The 24,441-nt window shown below is 49.6% G+C and overlaps 1 protein-coding gene across 6 annotated transcripts in view; it reads left to right on the top strand.

Annotated features, from left to right (window-relative positions):
- PAK3 (p21 (RAC1) activated kinase 3) overlaps positions 1-24,441 on the top strand; it is a 145,005-nt gene that overhangs the window by 42,349 nt on the left and 78,215 nt on the right. For 4 of the 6 annotated variants that reach the window (XM_069810961.1, XM_069810959.1, XM_069810960.1 and 1 more), the window contains exon 1: positions 23,318-23,455. The exons of 1 other annotated variant lie outside the window; for it this stretch is intronic. The gene's annotated coding sequence lies outside the window, so the exon portion shown is untranslated. Of the gene's footprint in view, positions 1-23,317; positions 23,456-24,441 lie in introns of those variants that run through there. One more of the 6 variants, XM_069810957.1, reaches the window with a different exon arrangement.

Genomic DNA, 24,441 nt, shown 5'->3' with positions numbered 1-24,441 from the left:
GAGCGAGACAGATTTAATGCTCGTTCTGTTAATTGCCCAATGGCCATTCTTTCAGCACAGATCTGTGTTTATGTGCCAGAATAATTTGGGTTTGTGTCTGACACAGGAGATCTGACTTGTGGAGGGACTTCAGTCTGGGCTGTTATTCTTGGAGGACTGGGGAAATGAGGGCATATCCTTCCTGCCCTTATAGTCTGCAACTGAAGACACCTTTCAGGTAGGAGTTGTTCCTATTGATGGCCAGAGAGGTGAGTGACATGTAAGCCTTCTTTTAAAGCAAAGTGAGAGGGGAAGGAAGAGATGGAGAAGGGACAGAAAGGTCCTGAAGGGTTTTCTTCAGCCTGGCTTAATTTGGAGGTGACACATCATATGTCACTTTAAATTAAGCCATTTCAAAGAGGGCCCATCCCAGAGCCTTTGATGCACTCTTAAGATGGCAACTGTGGGGTATGTTGGGTGACAGACAGAGTTGAGGACAGAGAGGGAGGGAGCTGCAGGAGGAGCTGAGATGAGGTGCTTCGTGGCAGGGCTGCTTTGTCCCCTGACTTGTATGATCGCATATAATTGCCAGGATGTAGTTTACCCCTGTTTTCTTTATCATATGTTTGGGCCTAGTGTTCTGGTGTGTGTTAAGTCCAGGTATCTGTGTAATGGGTTTGTGTGACAAGGTTTTGGCAGTGGCGGGGCTACACGGGTGGCTTCTGTGAGAAGCTGCCAGAAGCTTCCCCCATGTCCAATAGAGCCAATGCCGGCTGGCTCCAAGATGGACCTGCTGCTGGCCAAGGCTGAGCCTGTCAGTGACAGTGGTAGCCCCTCTGCGATAACATAGTTAAGAGGGGAAAAAACTGTACAACAAGCTGCAGCTGGAGAGAGGAGTGAGAATATGTGAGAGAAACAACCCTGCAGACCCCCAGGTCAGTGAAGAAGGAGGAGAGGAGGTGCTCCAGGCACCGGAGCAGAGATTCCCCTGCAGCCCTTGGGGAATGGAGAGGGAGGCTGTCCCCCTGCAGCCCAGGGAGGTCCATGATGGAGCAGATCTCCACCTGCAGCCCGGGGGGACCCCATGCCAGAGCAGGTGGATGCCCGAAGGAGGCTGGGACCCCATGGGAAGCCTGCGCTGGAGCAGGCTCCTGGCAGGACCAGTGGCCCCGTGGAGAGAGGAGCCCACGCTGGAGCAGGTTTTCTGGCAGGACTTGTGACCCCGCAGGGGACCCACGCTGGAGCAGTCTGTGTCTGAAGGACTGCACCCCGTGGAAGGGACCCACACAGGAGCAGCTTGTGAAGAACTGCAGCCCATGGGAAGGACCCATGGAGAAGTTGTGGAGGACTGTGTCCTGTGGGAGGGACCCTACAATGGAGCAGGAGAAGACAGTGAGGAGTCCTCCCCCTGAGGAGGAAGGAACAGCAGAGACAATGTGTGATAAACCGACCACAACCTCCATTCCCCATCCCCCTGTGCTGCTGGGGGGAGGTGGTAGAGAAAATCAGGAGTAAAGTTAAGCCCAGGAAGAAGACAGAGGGGGTGGGGGGGAAAGTGTTTTAAGATTTTATTTTATTTCTCATTATCCTGCTCTGATTTGATTGGTAATAAATTAAATTAATTTTCCCCAAGTGGAGTCTGTTTTGCCCGTGATGGTAATTGATGAATGATCTCTCCTTGTCCTTATCTTGACCCACAAGCATTTCGTTATATTTTCTCTCCCCTGTTCAGGTGAGGGAGGGGAGTGATAGAGTGGCTTTGGTGGGCATCTGGTATCCAGCCTGGGTCAACCCACCATAATCTTGTACTTATGTCATGGTTTTCTGCAACCCTCCTGATCTGAGTAAGGTTTAAATAGGAATGCTGTCTGGGTGTTGAGCGGTTAATGTAATAGAAAGCTAACACCGGCATCTGCAGCCTTGTCCCCTCCAATACAGCTGAATAGCATTTCATGATGGCAGGAAAATAATTCAGTAAAACCAGGCCTTGCTCCGTGGGCGATGAATGAAGCTCAAGTGAAGTAGAGGTCACTCATGTTAATCTGAAGCAAATAGGATTGTGGGACTGGGGAAGAGTCCTTTTATGTACAAATTCTATAGCTCAGAGGCTTAGGAAACACTTCATAGTAAACATTTGCAAAGTATCCATGCCATTAACCTTTTCCAAGTGGAGAGACAAATGGTTTTCCTGCTTCATTTTGTGCAGGTCTCGCATTTTGGTATGTATGCAAATTGTGCTGGGTGGCAGTGTCTCATACAAATAAGCTTGAAATGCAGAGGCAGCCATGCAAGAAAATGGCTTGCCTTTTCCTGCAGCTGCAACGAGACTTTTATCACAGGAGGACCAGGTGGGGAGAGAGCCTGATTTGTAAGGAAGCATTAGGAAGAGCGAAGAAAACCGGGAATCCTCCTAAAATGCTGGCACAGTAACAGAAAGCACTGCATCCATGCTACAGTGCTACCCTGTATTTTTGATGACCTGAGGAGCATCCGGCACTGTTTTATTTTTCTTTGGGTTTTGGAGCATCCTTATCCTAACTTCTCAATGCATGGAAACATGCGAAGAGCTCATGGCTGTGCAGAACTGGGGAGGTGACGTTTGGGAAGAAGAGATGTACAGCACCTTTTTGAGATCAGGACCAAAATGAGCGTGGAAGATAATACAGATGTGAAACGCAAGCAGGCAACTTTGCAGGGATATTGACTACCTGTTGTAAAGACAGTGTGCGAAGGCTGGGCATTACATTGTGCTGCTAGTGTTCTCTGTCCCACATCCTTTGTGGGGCTGTGGATGAGGTTTTTCCACACTGTTTAACAGCAGTTACTGATATGCCTGTGTAGGATCATCCCAATCATAAGTCTTCTGTGTCTCTAACCCCTTTGCAATGTTTCTTTTATGAGCTGGGTAGGCATCAGGCACTTACATTTCCAAGGGATGAGTCCCTGTTCTCTCCATCTTAGGCTGTGCTTTCCCAACAAGTGTACCAGGAGCGAGTATCCTGCAGGTTAGATTGAGTTTGACTTTTTGAGTCTGCAGTGTCCCTTGGTTAACATAGTGACAAGACCAAACGTTATTTAATTTTAGTGATAGGTGACAGCAAAACAGAAGGGAAAAGGGACTGGAAGCTGATAAAAGTTCATAAAGACATAAGCTTCCCTGGCTTTTGTTTGCAACCAGACCTTTCTGGAGTTATGGCTCATTTGACCTTCCTGTGCTGGAGTAACACAACAGTGCTACCTGCCCACTGAATGTGAGAAGGGCTCTAAGCAAGTGTGCATAGTGCAGTCCATCAAGCAGGGGAAAGGGGCTACTTGGCATTATCGGTTTCTTCTCTGCGTAGGTGCAGACAGCCACAGCTTGAACAGACTCCTGGCTTTCAGCTAGGTGAGCTGTGAGAAGGAGAGAACAGTGCAGCTGCTGATTTGCACCGTGCTTCACTGGATCCATTCCTTCTTTGCTCTTTGATCTTTTTTCACACTGAGTAACAGGCAGCATGACTGCAATGTGATGCTCTGGCTGTAGACTGCATTGTCATGTTGGAAAATTAATTGCCTCAGAACCTTCAGTCTATCTCCTGGGCTATTTCCCGTTAAAACCAGGAAAGCTGGGATTTCCATGTGATTTTGAAGCTCAGAGCTCTGATGTACAGACAAATCCTGTCTCTCTGTGTTCATTCATTGCTGCTTCTGATCCCTCCTTTTTTCTTCCATTATCTAAAATGCGTTTGGAAACTTCATTGTCGAAGCACTATACCGTCTCATGGGCCACCGCTCACTTGAGTTTCTTTGTGTGGGCATCATGGTTTAGTAGGAAATGCAACACTGGTTTGAAATGTTCGGCAGACAAGATAGAGAAAGACACATCTGTGAGTTATTAAGGGTGAGAGTAATGTCTTTTACCTTCAGAGTTTACAGATATTTTTTTCCCTTCTCATCTGCCAAACACTTAGGCTTTTCAGCGTTGTCTGTGTCCGGAGGGTGTCTGTCTTGGTGGAGAATTATCTTGGATGTGCAGCCTGTGTGAAGCTGCCTTGGGCACCTCCTGACTGCTCTGGCTCTGTGGCTCAGTCCTTCTGTGTGTGCTAGCGTGTTTTGGTTTTAGCATTTCATCTCCGGTCACTCATGAACTGATTCTGTAGTGGGAGACTTTGGTATTTCATTTTGTAACTATTCATCCTCATGTGAACTGCAGGTTTCAGTGAGAACCTGGGCTGCACTCTTCCCTTGGTAACTGAAAACCTCCTTTCCCCAGTGGTGACAGCCTGCTGCCTGTGCTCGTGACACCTCTGCCTATGCAGAACAGGCGAGTGATGACAACAGTGAGGTTTTTCCAGTGAGTTCCTGATCAGAACTTAAAACTCACTGAAGATTAAGCAAGTTAAACCCAGCTTTTCCCCTGGCCAGACCATTGCCCTCTAAAACCAACCTTTAGACAAAAAAGCTCTTTTATTGTGGTAGAGTTTTCCAGTTGTTAGGTTTTGTGTGTGGAGGTCGAATCTTTGGTTAATGTTTCATTTTCATGGCCCCTTGTAAGTTGTTTCCCTTCCATTCCTACTGTGTTCCTGGCAGAAAGGGAGGAGAGATATCATAACACAAGTAGTGCCCTTGTTTCCCCATCTTCACTGTGATGCAGAGGTATGTGATTGCCACTGGTTTTTGCAGTTTTCAGAGACGGATTCTTTAATTCCAGCCATTAAAAGCATATTGGACTCGTGTGTCCATTAAAATTGCTAAGGTGCAGGAGCTGCTCTCTAGAGGTGCCAAGCACCTGGGAACTTCATCTGAAATGGCAAGTGTTTGGTGCTTCTAAAACTAGGTGTTACTGTGGAAGGGAGCGCTGGGAGGAGACTTTTGTGTCTTCATTTCTCTCCCTCTGCTGTTGCAGGCTATTGTATCCAGTGGTGCTTTCCATGAGCATACTAGGTGCCATATTGAAATCACTGGGTTTCTCGCCCCATTGTAGGGCTGTTCCACTCTGTCCAAGGTTAGAAGCTGTCTCCTAGCTTACAGTTTAAGCTTACGGGCAACCTATACCTGTTGCCCACATCATCAAGGAAGAAAGGCAAGATGCAAAGGCTGTATTTTAATTAGGCCACAATCTAATTAACTCACCTGTGAACACAGCCAGACTGCACACTGTGATTTTCTTGCTCATTCCCACTTCTTCGGGGATTTGTTACCAACCTTTCTCTCTCTGTGGGAGGAACCTGGAAGCCAGGAGTTTTGAGCTCTGTTTCTGGCCGTGCTATTGATTCACTTGTGACCTCATGCAAGTCCCTTTGGGTTTTGCTTGTAGGGCTTTGCAAATGTAGAGGAGAGATGAACACACTTCCTTCATTTCTCAGCATTTATTGTGAGCCCTAATTAACACTTAGAAAGCAAGGGGCTTTATGCTACAGGGTGCTGCAGAAATATATTGCTGTGGGAATACAATTAATAAATAATAACACATATGGTACAGGAGTTCCCAAACTGCCTATTGCAATGGTTTATTTTCATTATTTGTTTACTGCATACAGTCTATATGAGTCATACTATACATCTCCTTAATTTTCATTACTGCTGGAGAAACCCTGGATAGGCAACGTTAATATTCTACCTCCTAAAGTACTGACTTAATGGTGCTGTGATGCCAGGTAATGGGAAGCTATTACTACTGTGTCCTACTGTTCTTCAGCTGCCAGTTCTCAGACTCCAGCTCTCCCATCAGGGCCCTGTTCACAAGAGGATGGGACAGTTCTAACCAGCTAGTCTGACCTCCCATGCAAAACGAATAGCAAACTTTTATCTAAAGATTTCTACTTCAAGCTCAATAACTTCTGCTTAGGTTAGAGCATGTCATTTAGACAGACATCCAGTGGGGCTGCAGAAACTGTAAGTCAGAGAAAATCTACTGCTTCGCATAGTAAATTATTTCAGTGGTGCATTGCTTTGGTCTAAAATGCTCTCCTCACTTATTTCCAGCCTCCAGTCTTTGTTATGCTTCTCATTATGCTTTTGTTTAAAATCAAAAAAGACTTAAGCACCCACTAATCCCAGGATTTTTCACTGCATAAGTACATACGGACTGTGATTGAGATGCATCTTAACCTTCTCATTACTAAATTACAGGCACTGAGCTCATTTCAGCTCTCTGTGTGATGGATTATCTGGACTTTAAATTCCATTTTTTTATCTTTTTTGCTAAACTTTGTGCCGCCAGACATTGTCCTTTTTAGAGTGAGCACCAGAACTGACACTACAGCAACCTGGTAATGATGGTTAATCACTTTTATCGTCAGGAGTGTGCATAACTCAGATGCCTTCCTGGGAGAGTTTAGGATCTAAGCCTCCTGCTTTGAGGTGGCTCTTTGCGAGATGAGTATCTGTTTCTGGCTCCAATTATAAGGTTGTTTCCTGTGTGAAGGTGAAAAAGCAAACAGGAGGGGGTGACTGAACAGGGAGAGGACAGAAGGAAAGGGAAGGGAGAGGGGCACTGGGTGCTGTGATCTCAGGGAAGGCTAATGTGTATGTCTGTACAAGGTAATAAGAAGAGCTTGCCCTACCAGGCATTAATTGCAAGCGTAAAAGGATGAGTTTGGCTCCATGTCAACAACAGCCATGGAAGGAGAACACAAATCCTAAGCCTGTGTGGCTCAGAGATGAAGTGGCTCTGCTCTTGCCAGAGCTTGTGTCAAGGAGACTTTATCTGAGTGTGACTTTGTTGCACTTCTGGATATGTTTCATCCTCTGTACTCCAGTCCTTTGCTCCTCATCTCTCAGCAGCCTTCATATTACTTGTCAGTTAGATTGGCATGTGCCCACTGTTGCCAGCTTCTCTAATTTTGCCAGACTTTTTTCATAAAGCTCCCATGAGTGTAATTATTGCCCTGATGAGAGTAGGTGCTGCGTGGCTCTCCTTCAGTGGGCAGAGCTCATACAGCATAGGGGCTCTGCTAAATCTCGACATTTTGGGGGAGCAAAATAAGCAATGGTGTCCAGCAAATGCTTTTGACTTGGGCCCTTTTAATGAAATATTCCTTTGTGCAAAGAGTGCAGGTTTGGGATCCCCTTGCTTCTCTTTCCCAGGAAAACTAGATAAATTACCCATGTTTGTCCCCCAACGGCTATCACTGCAAGTGTGGTGATTAGGGATGAGATCACTCGTGGTAGAGCCATTCTTTCTGGCTCTCAGCACACTCTGCAAGGTACGTGGGCATCTGAGTCATGAGGTTTTCTTTGCAGCTGCAGTTCTTAGAAACTGAGGTTCCAGGGGGCCAGAGAGTCTTTTGAGGAAGAAGCCAATATATATATATGTTGGATGGATATTTTTTGCGCATTGATGTCTTCTTAGCCAGCTAGCAGAAGCATGACAAAGAATGTCTTGAGATCTCAAGTGTTTCCTTAACTGTTATCCTTTCCCTACCAGGAAAACATGTTCATTTTACTTAAACAATCCTTATAGCAGATTATAGAATGAATCCACCTGATTTATTTCCTGCAGCTGATAGGAACGGAGAGGTTGGGATACTGGAGAAGGTACAGACTTCTGCTAGGGATGGGACAGGAGCCAGTGGTACCTGTGTGCTCTGGGGTCTGGAGAGCTCCACACCGCACAAAGTGGCTTTGTAAAGGTTAATTAAGGGAGAAGGTGCCAGTAGATGGCACTCACGAATACACAACATTGTCTCAGGGTTTTGCAGGGCCACAATCACTTCTTTTGGGCATATGTCGCAAAAAGTGCAAAACACTGCAGCATTCACATGCTGAATTCACAGACACGGCTCCAAGGCAGGTGGCCAGTGCTGCAGTGAGCAGATAGCCTTCAGGTTGGTGAGCCCAGGAGGTGGGGAGGAGCAATTGCTGTCTGTTTAGAAAGAAAACTGATGATGCCCCTGGATTTGATGGCCATCCTCATTCCCCCTGCCCCATTCCCATTCAGAGCAGTTCACCTTTCCAGGCTTTGTTGGTACAAGGACACTGGAGAGAGGTGCAGTGACGTAGGCCTGACAGTTCAGTGGTGGCAATTCTGCACAGCCAGTTTACTGCGGGGTCAAAATGATTTTTGCTTGGAAAATTACAAAGTAGAGCAGTTAGTATAGGAAGTAGAGTCCAAAGTACAGTGGATTATTCTGCAATGCTATTATGTACATGGGACTGGCTGTGCCTCTCAGTTTCCTGTATGTAGGGTAAGATTGATCTGTTTCTCTTTCTTTGTCTTATTTACATGAGGTTTGGGTAGTTCATGGAGTGGAGTTACTACAGATTGGCCACTGCTTGTGGGCCAGCACCCCTAAAGGAGGTACAGCAGGGGACAGGGCAGATGCAGATGTCACCCTCCTTTGTGCCCCCTACAGGGCTGCAGCCCACCAGAGGTAGAATTTGGTTTCATATTTTTGGAGACAATAGAGGGAGGAAAATTCCTACGTTATATGTGAGCTCTTTTTGGTTTGGGGTTTGCCTTTTTGAACCACAACCAAAAGAGCTCAAGGGCCATGAAGCTTGAGATGCTTTCAGTCCCAATGCTTTCTGACATTAAACCACTAAACAGCAAACGGGTGAGACCCTTCTCCTCCTGTCTTCTGAATCCATCCAGCTGATCCTGAGCAGATCACTTGGGTGCAAATGAAACACAGTTTCTTAGTCTCCTTCCTAGGGGACTGGTGTCATCATGGCTTTCCGCCTCTCCAAGGAGTGCTGAGGGTGGCAGTGACAGGAGACACGAGCTGGGGTATGCAAGGCTGCCTGTCTGTGTCAGCTCTAGCTCTGCCCGCCCTGGGAGTGAGAGGAGTTAGGCTTCCAGTTGTGCCTGCCCAGTGCCCCTCTCCTTGGACAGACCTGTTCAGCTGCTGTCTGGTGCAACAAGTGGCCAGAACTGGGGCTTCAGGCTGCCAGCATTCATTCCTGATGGGGAAAGTAGTGACATTCAGCTTCCATTAGAAGACAAAAATGGCATCACAGGCCATCTGAGGGCACATTTTCAGGAGTCAGAGTGAAGGCAAAGTATGGGCTCTATTTCTGAGCCAGAAGAGCAGTCTGTTCCCGGTCCATGGGACTTGTCAGCCCAGAAATGATTAGTGAGGCAAAAGCAAACGCCGCAAATCTCCTCCTGCCCAGCTCTGGTGAGAGAAGGTGATAAGGAATTCATTGTGCAACCGGGAGATAATTGGCAGCAGTAGCATGAAGCAATGCCAGTCCCTTTTGCCATAGCAATTGTCCAGACATTTTGTTCACAGCTGTAATTCACCTTGCCACACAGTTGATCTGTTCTGGACCATGCACCATTTTGAAAGGAGCACGGCTGCCACGTAAAATCAAGCGGGATGGCACAATGGCTGTGTACGGGATTAAGAGTGAAAATCCATTTTGCTGGTGCAGGGCTTGGGAGAGGCAGGCAGTGAAGCGACTGGACCCCCAAAGGGCAAGTTAGCCTCCTCTCCCCTCTCTCTTCCCTCCCTGCAGACACTGGTAAGTGTAGCTAAGACTGTACAATCACTTAACTCCTTGTGAGGAGGAGAAGCTGGGCTCTACGTGCCTCAGCCTGAACTGACAGATCAGATCTCTTACGGGAGGTAGAGCCCATGTCTTGTGTGATGACAAGCTTGAAGGAACAGGGACTGGGTCTCTCTGATGATGTCTGCGTGGAAAAGTGAACAGAGAGCTTTTGGTTTAGTTGAAAGCCATACTGCCTGTGTCTTTCTTGCTTTCTTCTGTGTTGCATACTGCAGCCCAGGCTTAATGTGTCTGCCCTGTGCATAGGGAGAGCGGGATGAGGCTGTCTGCTGATGGCCTCAACTGTAGCTTGACCTGCAGGTGACAGCTCCAAGGAGACAGTGTGGCTAGGGTGACTTGGCTTGGCTAAGGTGGTCCCTTGGGACCTTCAGTCCAAGTTAATGGGAGCTGAAATGTTGGCGATGGGTGAGCCCCTCCTGCTTGGCAACATAGGTCTCTACTCACCAGCTTTGAGTCTGTGGCCATGTGTCACATTGTCCTGTAAAGAGTGAGTGTGCCCTGGAGCTGCTCAGCCCCACATCAGTCCCTGAGCTGTGCCCCAAGGATCTGCTGTCTTCAGAAGTGGCTCCTTACCTGCCGTCTGCAGGGCTGCGCGCAGCCCTCTGAGGTGCAGCAAAGACAGCACTTGCCAGAAGGACAGTGCTTCTCTTCCTCTGATGATGAGGAATTTACCTGGCATTTCCTCCCCTGCTTTGCTGAGACTTTCTGAACTTCTGGGGTTTCCTTGCCTCACCATGGGACAGCAGTTATTCCCGCCGGGGCAAGCACCCATTGCCTCCCTGAGCAGTAGCTCTCCCTTGGGCTGTGCAAGATAATTGGCCTGTTTCCCTGGTGTGGAACCAGTGGCTGTGCAAGACAGCTAATGAGAAGAAGCCAGGGTAGCAACAAGATTAAAAATATGTATGAACAAACATCTTGTTTTGACTGCAAGGATGCACTGAAGCATAAGAGTCTAGGTCCCGCAGTAAGCCAGAGGCAGACTGGATTGGCATTCAGACCGGCAGTTGCACAGTAAAGCAATGCTGGTAGCACGGGAAAAGTGAGAGCAGGAGCCCAGTCTCATTTACACTGGTGTAAACTGGAGTCATGTCATAGAATCACCTATTAAATTTGGCTGCATCCTGTTGGCTGGAATCCGGTGTGGATAGATGGCGTCAGGAGAGCGGGCAGGATGCCACCAGATCCAGTACTGGCCTCTAGCTCTGTTACTCTCTGCCCGTGGCCTCAATACGGGATGGTACCTTTCATTATAAACGTTGTTCGTATGGAGCCATTATCTGCTTAACAGACACCAAGAGCAGAGAGGTGGATACTGAGTGTGGTGACCCCATCCTGGTGGGCTCCATGGGGCACTGGCAGAAGCAAAGCGTGACTGTCAGTGAAGGTGTCAAGAGTGACACAGAGGTGGAGTGGGTGCTCCAATGAAACGTTGCTTTTTCTTTCATGAAAAAAATAAAGGTATTTAATTTTAATTTCTATTTTAAGGGTGATTGTTCTTGGCTGGGTTGGGTCCCTGTAATACTTCACAAAGTGATTTCAGATAGTTGAAGGCTGTCAACACACCCCAGTCATTTTCCTCTCATGCAGTGAAGGATTTTTTGGGAGGAAGGTTTATGACATATCCTTGCATTGAAGCAGCTCAGACTGGCAGGGAAACTTATCAGCTAACTGCAAAGGCACTTTCATGACAATGAAGGCTATCTTGGTACATTGGCTACAGCTGGCATATATGCAACCTGAAGAGTTGACGGCTTGCTGTGAGATCTCTTCACAGAGAAATTCATGTGCTCACGGAAGGAGACGGTTTCTCTGTTTATATGCTAGGTTTACCAGGGACCATAAATCCCTGAGCTTTGGATTTCCTGAGTACCAAAAGAAAGAAATATCCCATGGAAGATGAGGGTTAGTGGAATAGATGGGCAACCGCGCAGGTTTGTAGCCTTTGTGATGCATGAGAGCACCCGGACACCATTGCTGTGTCAGGGATTCCCTGACCCCACGGGTGCTGCTTGGCTGCCCAGCTGTCAGCAGGCCTGAGGTGGAAGGGGAGTCTGACCTGGCACAGCAGCAGTGCAGAACAGGTCGAAAGCTTTAATCAGTCCCCATCTCCAGTGGCATTGATGTCACGTGTTTATCTTGGAAATCAGACCCTCCAGCCCCATCCCATATATTAGCAATTCCAATAAAAATAATAATTGGATTCAGTCCATTGCATTTAACATTTTAATGTCAGCTGGGGATTTCTTCCTGATCCCAGCTCTTGATTAGGTGAAATCTTTAAGCACCAGATTAATAACCCTGACTGTATTCTCTGAACATCTGACTTTCACAGCCAGAGATGAGGGTTGAAAGGTAGTACTTGCTGCACTGTCGTACTTTATATACTTGACTGAAGCTGGTCAAAAGGTCATACTCACGATTCTTGAAATATTTTTTCTTTTTACATTTGTTTTTTGATCTGAACTGGATGGAGAACAAAACTCTCCTAAATTTGCCATGAATTAAGTGTTCTCCCATCCTGTGGGTGAATGCTAAAATTGATGCTTTCTTGAGTTTTTAAAGAAGCTGGTCACTGAAAGTGATGTGAAAAAGTCTCCACATCTAAGACAGGTCTCGCCCTCTCCCTATGGACTCTCTTGGGTTCAGGGTCTCATGAACATATCTTTCCTTAATCTTGGGGCTCAAAACTCCTCTACTCTTCAGGTAAGACTTGTCAAACCTGGGTGGTTTTGTACGCTGAAAAGCATTATTTTTAGAAGAAAAAAACCCCTATTTTGCCAGAAAACTCATGCTCCACTGCCTTCTGGGTGCTGAACTTACGATAAAGAGATTTTTTCTGGGATTGTGGCCTTCTGTCTTCAAACTAATGCTTGGTCCTGCCTATGCTGTGTCAAAACAGACCTTAACTTTCTCAGTGACATGAAAGATCATGGAATGAACTTCTACTTGGTGGTTGTACCTGCACACATGCTTAGCTGGGCAACCAGTCTTCACTATTTCTTAGGAGTTCTCTTTGTTGCCAAACAAAACCAAGAGTTTGGGGACAAATAGTAGTGAAAATCTGCTTGGCATGAACAAATCTATAAGGTCTCACATGTTATTGGCTGTGTCCTGCTATATAGTGAGCTACCAGTGCATGCAGACTTACAGGGGAGAAAGAGAAGGGAGGTGCTGGAAGCGTTCACGGACAGTGAGGAGAAGGAAAAAGGGAAGGGGAAGGGGAAGGAGAAGGAGAGGGAGGTATTCTCCTCTAAAGAAGTAACTGCACTGAGGATGTGTTGGAGGCAAGGTTGTGTTTTAGGCTGTAGAAGTTCCTCTTGGTACGTGTAAGTGTGTTTCTGGCACATTCTCCATTTACTGATGTGATGTGGTCAGTCTCACAAAGGTAAAAGTCCTTCCTCTGGAATAACTTCCTGAAATCTTGTTTGAAGTGTCTCACTAAATCGGGTTTCAGAGGTATCTTTTTCTTCAGTTGTTGCAAATTGTTTATATCACAAAGACAGTCTCAGCCCCGCTGCTCTAGCTGGTATTAGGCACGCTAAAGAAAAGAGGGGCACTTTACACAGTGCAGTTGATGCCGGTCTGCTATAGCTGAGAGCCATTGATTCTTTAACCCAATATCAAATATTTTGCCTGGTCAGCAGCCAGAGTTTCTTACATTTTAACTTTCCAGGTCACAACCCCAATAAGCTTGGGAAGGGTATTCTTTAAGTCAAGACACACATTCTCTATCATGCTTTTTCTAATTGTAAGGCTTCAGTCTAACAGGCTGGTGTGGGAGTGCTGTGGGAGTAAGACCACAGACAACCCTTGTCTCTAGTGTTCTAGCTGCTGGGGGGACATTGCCCTGAGCCAGCATGGTAGTAAAATCTGATTGTCATGGGATATTCTCCAGGCAATGAAGTCTTCATTCATGGAATGGATCCACATAAAGACGTTTTTCTTCTCCAGGCCCTCTGGGCTGATGTTATTCCTGGTACCTATGGTAACCTTTGCATTGCAACATATTGGTAACCCGGTATTCTTCAGTACTCACAAGCGGTCATGCCATGCCGTGTGTTTGCCATCCATAGAACCTTTGTATCATTCCACTCATCAGTGGAGTTGCCGTAGCTGTGAAATCAAAATTCATACTGATCTAGTATGAGGTTAATTCTCAGATTCCCAACACTTGTTGTGGGAAAAGTGGATCTTCAAGAGAGCTGAATGAGAAGGAGGAGCCACATGGAAATAAGGATCTGCTTTCATTTGTGGGGACAGGGGAAGGAACCACTAAAGATGAAAGCAGCATCAGCTGTCCCATCTGCTTTGAAGGACTAATTCAGACGCTCCCCGGTGATACTGTAGCTGAGGGCCTAGCATCTCTAAGGGGTACAAACCATTACGAGTTTGTCTATGCTATAGGCCAGCCATAGGTAAGTCAACCCAGGCTTGGAGGCTGTCTGACTGGGTCACCATGGGAGGATGCCCAAGCTGCAAGAGCTGTTTGCATGGATACAGCTTTGCTGTTTTCACACTCTTGGGTGATGCCTTCATCATATGCTCCTAGTAGCTGAAATGCTAAAGGAAGGGTGGTAGTTCTAGGGGTTGAAAACACGACAGAGAGTCTTTCTTCTTCAGGTTGTCTGTTCCTGGATGTATGTGAGTCTATCTCCAGCCAGTTTTGTAGTGCATTGCTGGCTCCCTGACAGGTTAGCTCCCTCCCTGCTCCCGTGGAGCCTGTCTCAGGGCAATAGGGAAATCCTGGACTTCAGTGGCATCAGATTTTCCTGGTCTCTCCAGAATACTCTGAAGGCAGCAGGAGATGAGGGCTGGCAAAATTTTCCTGGCAGCTGCTCGACACTGCTTCTCTTCCACAGCAAACAGCACTCCAGTCTCCTGTATCTTCAGTCCAGAATCATCCCCCATGTGAAATCTTTTGGTGATGGAGTGCAAAAAAGAGGTCTGAATCCCTGCCTAAACCCTTTCTGTTCCTGAAGCACAACTGCATTGAGTGGGAAAGAGCCAGAGAGGAAGATCTTTTTTTTATTGCAAACATGTCTGACTGAGAAACAGGCATTAAAAAATTTCAGTAGTGGCTTCAGTGTAAAAGCTGTTAATACCATTCATTTTCTAACAGCCTTATTGGCTTTAATCAGTTCATTTTTGTAAATCAGATAAACTACATACCTTCCCTTTGTATGTTACCTTCATGTGGTTGGTCTGGGATGCTGAGATGCTCTGGACAGTCACAGATTATATATTGGCCTCCATATTCAGCATCTCTAAAACCCCCAAATGTCAGGTACCACCAGTGGTTTACCCCTTTCAAATATGTCCATTAAGGTAGGAGCTCAGCAGCTCTCCCTGCTGACATGTGTGTTCTCAGCACAGGGCTGAGCTCAGGTGTCGGAAGGGGACGGCTGTGCAGGCAGGGCTGCTCCACACTTACTCCACTTCAGTGTTGCAGTAATTAGTCTTAATGATTACATCGAGGTGAATGTAAATTAAACCCCCAGATCCAGATGCTGCTACAGTGTGGCTAAGCCTGAACGTAGCCTCTATAATGGTGACATTCCATCTCTTGAGCCTCTCTGTTTTGATGTCTCCCAGCAGGCACAAGAATCGGTGTCGTTCCTGTTCACAAGTAGTTGGGGAAAAAAATGGAGAATGACTTGTGTAAAAATCTAGTATGTTGGCAAATGCTTTTCAGTTTGAAACAAAGATAAACAGCTTGGAGAATAGTTTTTATATGTCTCGCCTAGCTCTAGATATTTTACAGGTTGCAAACTGAGGCACAGTGATGTGTGGCTGTGCCAGTGAAGAATCGATGTTGAATGACAACTATTTTTCAAGGAGAAGATAAATTTGCTGCATTTGCCCATCTCGCTGTGGTGGTTTTACTGTCAGATTTTGCCCTTAAAGCACACAGCAGCATAGTTATGTGTATCTGTTCCTAAATGAGAAGTAATTCTCACCTCTGCTCAGACATTGTAGTGCAGGGGGTTGTGCATGGTCACGTGTCGGTAAATCTGGTGTTTGTGCTGGACCACGGCAGCTTGGCCACGGTCCCCTGGGTCTGCGGTAACACACTGTGTCTCAGAATCTTATTCTCTGATACCAGGAAGGACTGGAGACCATTCTGTGCTGTTTAGATAGGTAGGGTGAATCTTGGTTTTCTCAGGCCTGAGAGCAGATTGAATTCAACATCTGTAAGCAGGTAAAATCCAGCAGGCAGCTGGGTCGTCTTCGCTTGTGTTCAGTCAAAGGTGATGTTCCCCATGAAGGAGGATGGGGACAGGACAGTCAGCATTGGACTTTACAGGGGTCTTCTGAAAAATTCTGAATCCTGTTCCTGTTTCTGCAGGAAGCTGTGATGTGTTCTGTTTACAAGCTGTGTTAAGGTAGGGCTTGATATGTTTAAGCTGTTAGTCCTGCTACTCCTGTTGGAATGTGATTTAAATTGCAGTTTACAAAAAAAAAGGACCTGGGAATGACACTGGAGATCCGTGCAAGGCAATGTTACTGGGAGGTTCGTGCACAGCTGCTACTGAGCTGCTGCCCGGCCCTGGGCTGCTGTAGCAGCTCTTTGCCTCAGTTTCCCCTCTGCCAAAACTGGAGGAGCAATGCTGCTGGGCTGTACAGCCTCTCATGGGGAAGAATCACTAATTACAGCTCGGGCAGTATTTCAGAGCACAGGTTTAAGGAATATTGGCTCGTATTGTTTCCCTCTTGCAAAACCCTATTCCAGGGGGGGATTTCCTTGTAGACATTCCCGTCCCTTTGTTCCTTTCTGAGAGAGGCAGAATTTGTGCATCCAGTACCTAATATTAATCTGAGAGTATTTCTGTTATATGTAATCAACTATATCTCTGTCTTAGCTTTGAATTTTATATCACACGCATCCCCACAGTAGGAGAGCAGTACATTCAGTTTTACTAGTTCCTGGAGGTGGATTATATCCCGCTTGATTGTTTACAACAGTTGTGAAGATTCAACAACATTTTAATGAGATGTAGCAGTGGTATATTAAGAAATGTATCTATTAAATGCAGTCTTTAGTAGTTGATTGGTATTTAATTGGCATGTGTTAATATTCTTATTACATCTCAGTTAAATCCACAGTTGAAGCATTAATTTTGAGTAGGAAAATCATGATTTGAGGTAAAAATATAAACTAAAATAAAAATACAGCTGCTTTTAATGTGAAGACTTTATTAATAAAGTCCTACACTGACTTAAGCAACTGTTTACAGTAGGGATTTTTAAAACAGATGAAGATATAAAAGAAACGTTCTGTCAATTATTGCTGTAAGATTCATAAGGAGTTATCTATGGAGGTAATTTCCATCTCCTCGTTTTGCAGGGAAGTTTTTTTCAAAAGTGTGTTCCTTCATGTGAATGTGGGCGTTCTTCTCCAGGGACCTGGTCTCGGGGATCAGCAGTTTGGCAGCTGAGCTTCTCCAAGCTGTGGTGTGGTCACCATCCACAGAGGTTTCAGACTGTAGCACCCCAATCCACTGTTACTGCAGCCGGTGGTAGATACCTTGAAAGTTTGTTGAGAACAGGGTGAAACCCATGTTTCAGAAGGACAAGGTGAAGGACAAAATGTTTCCTGGGGCGAGAAGACAGTGCATGTGTAGATCTCGGGGGAAGACGCTGTGTCTGGTGCCTCGCGTGATCCCCCAGGCTCAGTCTCCAGTAATGACAAGGGCACATCTCTGTCCTGCCTTGTCATTCTTGGACCTGAGCTGAGAGGATCCTCAGGACAGCAGTCATGCATGAATTCTCTTTGAATGAGCTGCATTTGCTGCCAGTCCCTGCCCTGCCCTGTGCGAGGTTTGCACTACATGCACTACACTACTTCCCAGTGGCCCGTGGCAGTAGAGTGGGAAGGTATTCTAAACATTCGCAGGAGTTACCTGCAAATGGGGTAAACTAAGGCACAGAGCGGTTCAATGACTTACCCTCAGATGTTCAAAGACTGACCCTGAGAAGTAGCATGCGAGGCCAGCGGCACGGTGGGAAAAGGCCTCTGCGTGCCAGCCTCGCCGTGTCACTTGTCCGAGGCTGCGTTACTGCCCCACACTCGCGTGAGCCCCGGGCACCTTCACCGCTCGGGGACTCGAGTCATTCCTAAGCAGCACTTGTGTGTCCTCCTCGCTCTGTCTTTGCTTGGATCTCAGCAGATACCAGATCCCACAGCTGAGCAGTTGGGACCCCCTCACTGCTGGCAGGCAGCCTGCCTGGTTCCCATCGCTACATGCCGGTAGGTGGTTCCTGTCTAACGAAGCTCCTTTCCAAGGGAGGCTGTTGACGCGCTCCAGCATCGCCAGATGGTCCCCTTACCTCTTCTGCTCTCACGCTCCCTCGGAAACATTAATGATCCCTAAACCTCTCTGATGGAGGGGCTCCTTTTTGTGACAACCTCATTACGTGGTTATCAGGAGCTGCCACTACGCAGGTTGTCACGACAACCAGCCTGATTCAGAGCCGCTGGGAAAGGTCTGAACCTCAGGCAAATACCCAGCCCCAGCTCCCAGCAGATGCTCACCCGCAGCCAATCCGCGGGGCGCTGGGAAACCATGACATCATGGGCCAAGCAGGCCCCAAAATTTAATTGTTAGCTTTCAGCGTCCCTCCGTGTCCCTTTCCCCCCGCTGCTCCCCACATCAGCCCCCGGTGCAGCTAAGCCGGTCCTGCTGCGGCCCCGCTTCGAGCCGCTCCGGAGCTGCCTGGGCTCAGCAGGGCTGGCAGGGCTGGCGGAGGGGCCCCCTGAGCCCCGCCACGTAAGCCAGCCTTGGCCAGGAGCAGGAGCCGTGGTGGCCGAGCGCTTTCGCCTCGGCGGTCTGGCACAGGCAGAAAGCGCCAGGGTAGTGTAATACCCATAGCTGTTAGGAGCCAGAATAGGTAGCTACTTATTGCGGTTTTGTTAATGGGGATGGGAGTTAGTCGTCAGAGTTAATTTTATATGCAGGACAAGCTCCCTGGCAGCTACCACTAAGTATGGGAGATTAATGGGATCCTCACTCCCCCCTTTCTCATGAAAACCTACTGACACCCAATTACCAGTCGGGCTGTATCGCTCAGATTGTGTCATGTTTGCCAGCAAGGTGAGATAAATGCAGCAGAACCAGTTCTGTCGAGGATGGAGAATGTGTCCACCCTCCTGCCTGCTGAAGCAGAGGGGTTTGTTCAGTGGCCTTGTGACCTCACCAGGGTGTATCTATCTGAGCCACCTCTGGAACTGCGTGCCCCATTAATGTTACATCCTACGTAGTACTGACTGAGGTGTCCTGCAGATGTGCGGCTGCAGAGCTTTCCTGAATTCCTGCCCTGTTTGAGCACATTCCCCGTGAAAGCAGGATCAGGCAGCTCTTTGAAGGGAATCGTCTTCTTACTCAAGAAAGACTTCTTTTTTAAACTTCCTGGCCATCCCAGCTAAGTGTACATTTGGTTTCTGACAACGCTGCTGCTTGGTCTATTTTACTGAGACGTTTACCATTGCACACCCCTCTGCCACAGGGAAGGGTGCTGGTAGTTTCAGGCAGTGGGAGTCTGCAGCACTGCAATCAGTTTGGGAGGGTCTGTCTGATTAGATCTAAAAGGTGAGGTTATGTGGCTTTTGGCTTCTGAAGTCCTCAGGCATCTTTCAGAGGAACAAAGGCTACGAGAAGGCTATTTGTTGCTCAGAGCTAATATTTCTTTCTCTTTCTTTTGCTTTGCTGCGTTGGCTACCTAACCCTGTATTTCCATGGGGCTGCATCTTCAGGGAGGAGTTGTCCCTGGGCCACTCTTGGCTGGAGGTGCCACACAGAGGGGCTGGGGAGCTTGTGCACAGCCCAGCATGGAGACACTCCAGCACCAATGGTCCTGATAACAGCCAGTCCTGCCTTTTTTAGCACACGAGAAAGGAGCTGTTGGGGCTGGTGATGGACCTGGTCCAGCCAGGTCCCTCCCCCTGCTTCTCAGACTCCGAAAGCATTGAGCACTGGGGCTCAAATTAGGGCAGCTTCTGAGGTTACTTTAGCAGGATGAGACCCTTGCTCAGAGACCTAGCTGGCTCCTGAAAAAACAGGGCTCAGGCAGGCCCTGCAGGTCAGGAGGCTGGACCTCGTGGGCGTGCAGACTTGCGAAGCATTTCCAGCTAGCTTTGACACCCATGTGACAGTCACACAGGATTGACATCTAGCAGGGACCGGCCTGCTTTCCCGTGCCTTGTGGGGACAAAGCCGGCACCCTGTCCACATCTGGGCTGGATCGGGCTCAGCAAGACTCTGCAGGTCTGGCCCAGCCCAGCCTGTCCCAGGTGTCGGACCCGTGGAGCAAGTCCAGCTTGCACTGCCGAGCCCTGCGCCCCGCGCCCCGGGACTGTGTGGGTGCCCTGGCCGTGCAGTCACTTGGCTTTTTCGCTCTCCCAGCAGCGTGCCATGAGCAATGTGCCTGTTGTTGGCACACCTGGCTGGTCACAGTGTGCGGAGGAGCCCTCCAGCTCCAACGGGGTCAGCCTCATGTACGGCTGGGGTGAGAGGCAAGAAATCTCTGCGGTTTGGGCAATTTCCCCTTTCTGGCCTTTGCCTTTGCTTCCTTTCTTTGTCTCTTTTCCCAGGAAGGCATGGGACAGGCATGGGGCATCAGCTTCCTATGAGGCATGGGACAGTCGGCTTCCATCCAGTAGCTTAAAGATAGCTGGAGAACCCCAGAAGGCTGAAATAGCACAGGTTCAAGGGCTTTGTGGTCTCCAGAGGCCAACCCAAAAGGCACAGACTTTTAAAAACCCTCTGTGATTTTCAGGAAAAACTCCACTGTGCACAGCAATGTTTGCGAGGTTTTCTTGGCTCCCAAGAGAGTCATAACTTCGGACCAGGCTGAGAGTAAGGGATCTGATCTTGCTTTTTCACCACGTGCAGTCACGGAGTCAAGTTTCTGCTCTTTCACAGGGGAAAGGAAGCTGAAACTCTTCCTTCATCTGCTCTCGCCCAGCCTTTGGCAAAGTCAGACAGAACCCAAGGCACCAGGCTTGGTGTCTCAGAGAGCCTGCAGTTTTCTTATAGTGCTTGTAAGCATAGTTTTGCTAATAGTTTATGCTAAAACTATGTTTTAGTTGGACTTTTGAAAATGAATGCAAGTGATTCACCTGCAGATTCAGTCCTGACATCTGTAATTGCCTGACTTGGTGGTCTGTCTGCAGCTTTTCCTTGAGCTGCGTCCATCCTTCGGAAGCCTGTGAGTGGGGCACACGCCTCACACTGCCTGTGGTGTGCTGGGCTGTGGGGCTGGTAAATAACCTACCGTTCTGTGTCCAAAGCAATCTGGAATAATTTTTACTCTGGAGGTGTCCTTTCCAACTCTGTGGCCTGTTTTTACACAGCAGTTTGCAGCAGCCAGTGTGGTTTGTAGGTGTGCTGGTTTTGGCTGGGATAGAGTTAATTTTCTGTACAGTAGCTGGGATGGGGGCTACGGTTTGGGTTTGTGCTGAAAACAGTGCTGATAACACAGGGACAGCGTAGTTACTGCTGAGCAGTGCTTACACAGTCAAGCCCTTTTCTGCTTATCGCCCTGTTCCACCAGTGAGGAGGCTGGGGGGGGCACAAGAAGTTGGGGGGACACACAGCCAGGACAGCTGATCCCGACTGACCCAAGGAATATTCCAGACCATACGATGTCATGCTCAGCAATATATATAGCTGGGGGAAGAAGAAGGAAGGGGGGGATGTTCGAAGTGATGGTGTTTGTCTTCCCAAGTAACCATTACACGTGCTGGAGCCCTGCTTTCCTGGAGATGGCCGAACACCTGCCTGCCCATGGGAAGTGAATTCCTTGGTTTGGTTTGCTTGCACGTGCGGCTTTCGCTTTACCTATTAAACTGTCTTTATCTCAACTGTGAGTTTTCTCACTTTTACTCTTCCGATTCTCCCCCCATCCCGACACGGGGGCAGTGATCGAGTGGCCGTGCGGTTCTTAGTTGCCGGCTGGGGTTAAACCACGACAGCAGGTATGGCCCCTCAGCCCTGAAGGGCTAGGTGAGCCTGTGAGGACCCCTGACAGCTTCTTCAGCCGCGTTCCCTTCATCACCGCAGCTGGGGGACATTCCCCTAAATCTTTGCACAGACTTTGAAGGGGGAAAAGCTGGGCCAAAGCCTAAGCCCTCTGCAAACTACCCTGTCGTGGCTGAACAAGGGAGAGTGTGTCCTCTGCAGGGGTCACCCCACGTGCTTGTCCCAAGCCCCCTTGGATGCGCACCGTGCTGTCACTGGGGTGGACACTGTGGGCAGCAGAGAGTGGAAGGTGCCTCTTCTTCCACCATCGAGGGTCAGCAGCCTCGCAGGGTCGCTGCTGACGTTAGAGGATCCCAAGAGTCATCTATCCGCAGGGGTATTTCTCTACAGGGATGGAAACAGCACTGACAACTTGCTCCACGGCTTGACTGTGGTCACTGCAGAGCCAGCTGGCCAAGCGATAGATTTGACTCGCGCTGGGGAAGAAAACCTTGGCGAGACCTCGGCGTACGGCAGGAAGGGACGGCGGTGATTCAGTAGGGGCTGCTTGTCACGTCAGTGTTGACTGGGTGACTCAGTGCGCTTTTGCTTCGGGAGATCCTGTCCTTTGAACGAGCTGTAAGGCGACAGTGTGACCACTCGTGGTCAGAGAAGATCACATGCCGTGTGGTGGGGCTGGGAGGGTTTGTTATCTCCTCTTGGGTAATTACATGGGACCTGCCTTACCTTTGGCAATAGCAGCCAGCAGAAGGTAAGTCTTCATTTCTCACCCGTGGCTGCTGCGTAATGCATTATTAAACACTACCTTGTGCCTCTCTCTCAGGAAAAAAAACGAAAAAAAGGTCAAAGATGTGCCCATCTTGGGACGTAACAGCACGGCCCTTTCCACAGCCGGTGGGGCACGGGCAGGAGAGCGGCTGGCAGAGCCGCCTGCCAGCCCCCGGAGCAGGCACAGCCCCGGCGAGGGGGTCAGCTCCGAGCAAGGCTGGTGCTCCCAGCCCCGGCATTGCTGCCATGTCTGCGGCCCCAGGGGCTCTGTAAAATCGGTCGTGTTTGTCTGTGGATTTTTTTTTTCTTTTTTTTTTTTTCTGGAAATATTGTAAACGTGAGGTCATCCTCCTCAAACCAGGGTCTGTTTCTACTTTTCAGACCTTTCATGGAGGATTTGAACTTGCGGGTTCGGGAGGGGCAGGAGCGGGACCACGCTCTGCCTCGGGGAAGCGTAATTCTGGATGGAAGAAGGAGAAGGGGAAGGCACCCACTGTGGAAAAGGAGGGTTTTCTTCTGGTGCATTTGGGGATCTTCGCAGGGAAGCGCCCTCTTTGCCGCAGGAGTGGCCGGAGCTGGTCGCTCCAGCCTTGCTCCTGGTGGGTTTCTCCCACGTCTGGGTGCTGACGGGAAAAGCCCACGGGCTGTCACATGGCAGACGTCATTTGGGGGGGAACCCGAAATTTCACGGCGCATTTCCTCCTCCCTGCGGACGAGGAGCAAGGAGCGGTACGATGCCTTTCAGGACACCTTTCGGTACCAGCCGGCTGCCGGTCCCCGCCTCCCAGGTGCCCGCTCAGCCCTGCCGCGGCCGAGCCACGCCGGAGGGGGGGGACCCGGGGGGAGGGCGGTGGTGGGGGGAACGGCACATACGGACCCCCCCGCGCCGCGCTTTCCCCACTCCGCTGCCTTGAACCACAAGATTTGCCCCCGCGCTCCGAGGGGGCCGCCGCAAACCGAGCGAGCGCAGCCAATGGGCGAAGCGGGCGGCGGGTTGACGACACAGGCTGGGGCGCGGCGGCGCGGCCCGCCGGCGCGCCCGGCGATTGGCGGACGGCGGCGGCCGCGGCGGCGGCGGCGGCGGCGGGCGGGCGGGCGGCGGCGCAGGGGGGACGGGCGGGCGGCAGATGGGCTGCGCCCGGGGGTGGGGGGGGCGGGGGGCCCGCGGCGGCGGCGGCGGCGGCGGCGTGAGGCCGCGGCGGGGGACGGCCGGTGCAGCATGACAGCGGGAGCTCCAGGTAACGCCGGGCTCTGCGCCGCCGCCGGGGGCTGGGAGCGGCCTGCCGAGCTTCTCCCGGGGCCGCTCCGCGGAATGCGGTGCCCGTGGCCGTCTGTGCGGGTTCCCCGTCTCTTCGCGGAGGGCGGGGAGGGGAGTCCCGCCGAGCCGTTGCGGGGGGGGGTGCGCGGCCGAGGGGAGGGCCGGGCCGCTGCGGTGGCGGGGTTCGTCTGCCGTTCAGTGACACCTGTGTTACCGGGCGGCCTCCGCGCCGGCTGTAGATGGAGACCGGTGTCCTGCGGGAGGGAACTCCCGGCGCGGCGCCGCGCCGCAGAGCCTCCGTCGGGTCTGAAGTTGTGTCAGCGCCGACACCGGCCATAAAGGCTGCCGTGGTGCCTGTGTTCCCCGTCTTCCAACAATGCAGTCTTCTGGGCTGTGCTTCTGCAGAGGAGTGAGAAATTCTGGGCTATAAATAACTCGGCCTTTTTTTTTTAAAAAAAAAAACAACTCTTTATTGGCAACACGCATCCGATTGACCCCTTTTAAAAACGCCTGCTAAGTTTTTCCCGAAATCCGTTCGGGGAAGGGTGGTCTCTCCCCGGCACATGCATGGTGGTGCCTGATGCCACACTGGAGCTGGTCCCCGTGCTGGGTTATCCCTTTGTCCCAGACTTGTACACCAGCCAGCCGGGGAAGTGCTCCAGCGTGATGTCTGGCCCCTCCAGGCTTCCCTCCTCCAGCGGGGGATGCGCTCAGCACGAGTGCCCCCTTTTTGGTCATTCAGACAGTTTTTGGATCCAGTTTTCACCGGTGCCAGAAATGAACCCTGTTTTAAATCCAGCGATGTTATTTAATGTAGAAGGTTGAGGGAATTCAGGCAGTAAATGCCACGGCTTCGAAGTGAGCAACGTCTGAAAGAGATTGTGGGCCTGAGCTGGAAAAAGCAGGGCTGTTTCTGGACCCGCCACCCCAAAGGGTGTCGGGGCGTTGGATCTTGTCTCTCCCCAC

This window comes from Haliaeetus albicilla, chromosome 23 (assembly GCF_947461875.1).
Source record: "Haliaeetus albicilla chromosome 23, bHalAlb1.1, whole genome shotgun sequence".
NCBI classification, from domain to species: Eukaryota; Metazoa; Chordata; class Aves; order Accipitriformes; family Accipitridae; genus Haliaeetus; species Haliaeetus albicilla.
This window is presented reverse-complemented; position numbering and strand designations above follow the sequence as displayed.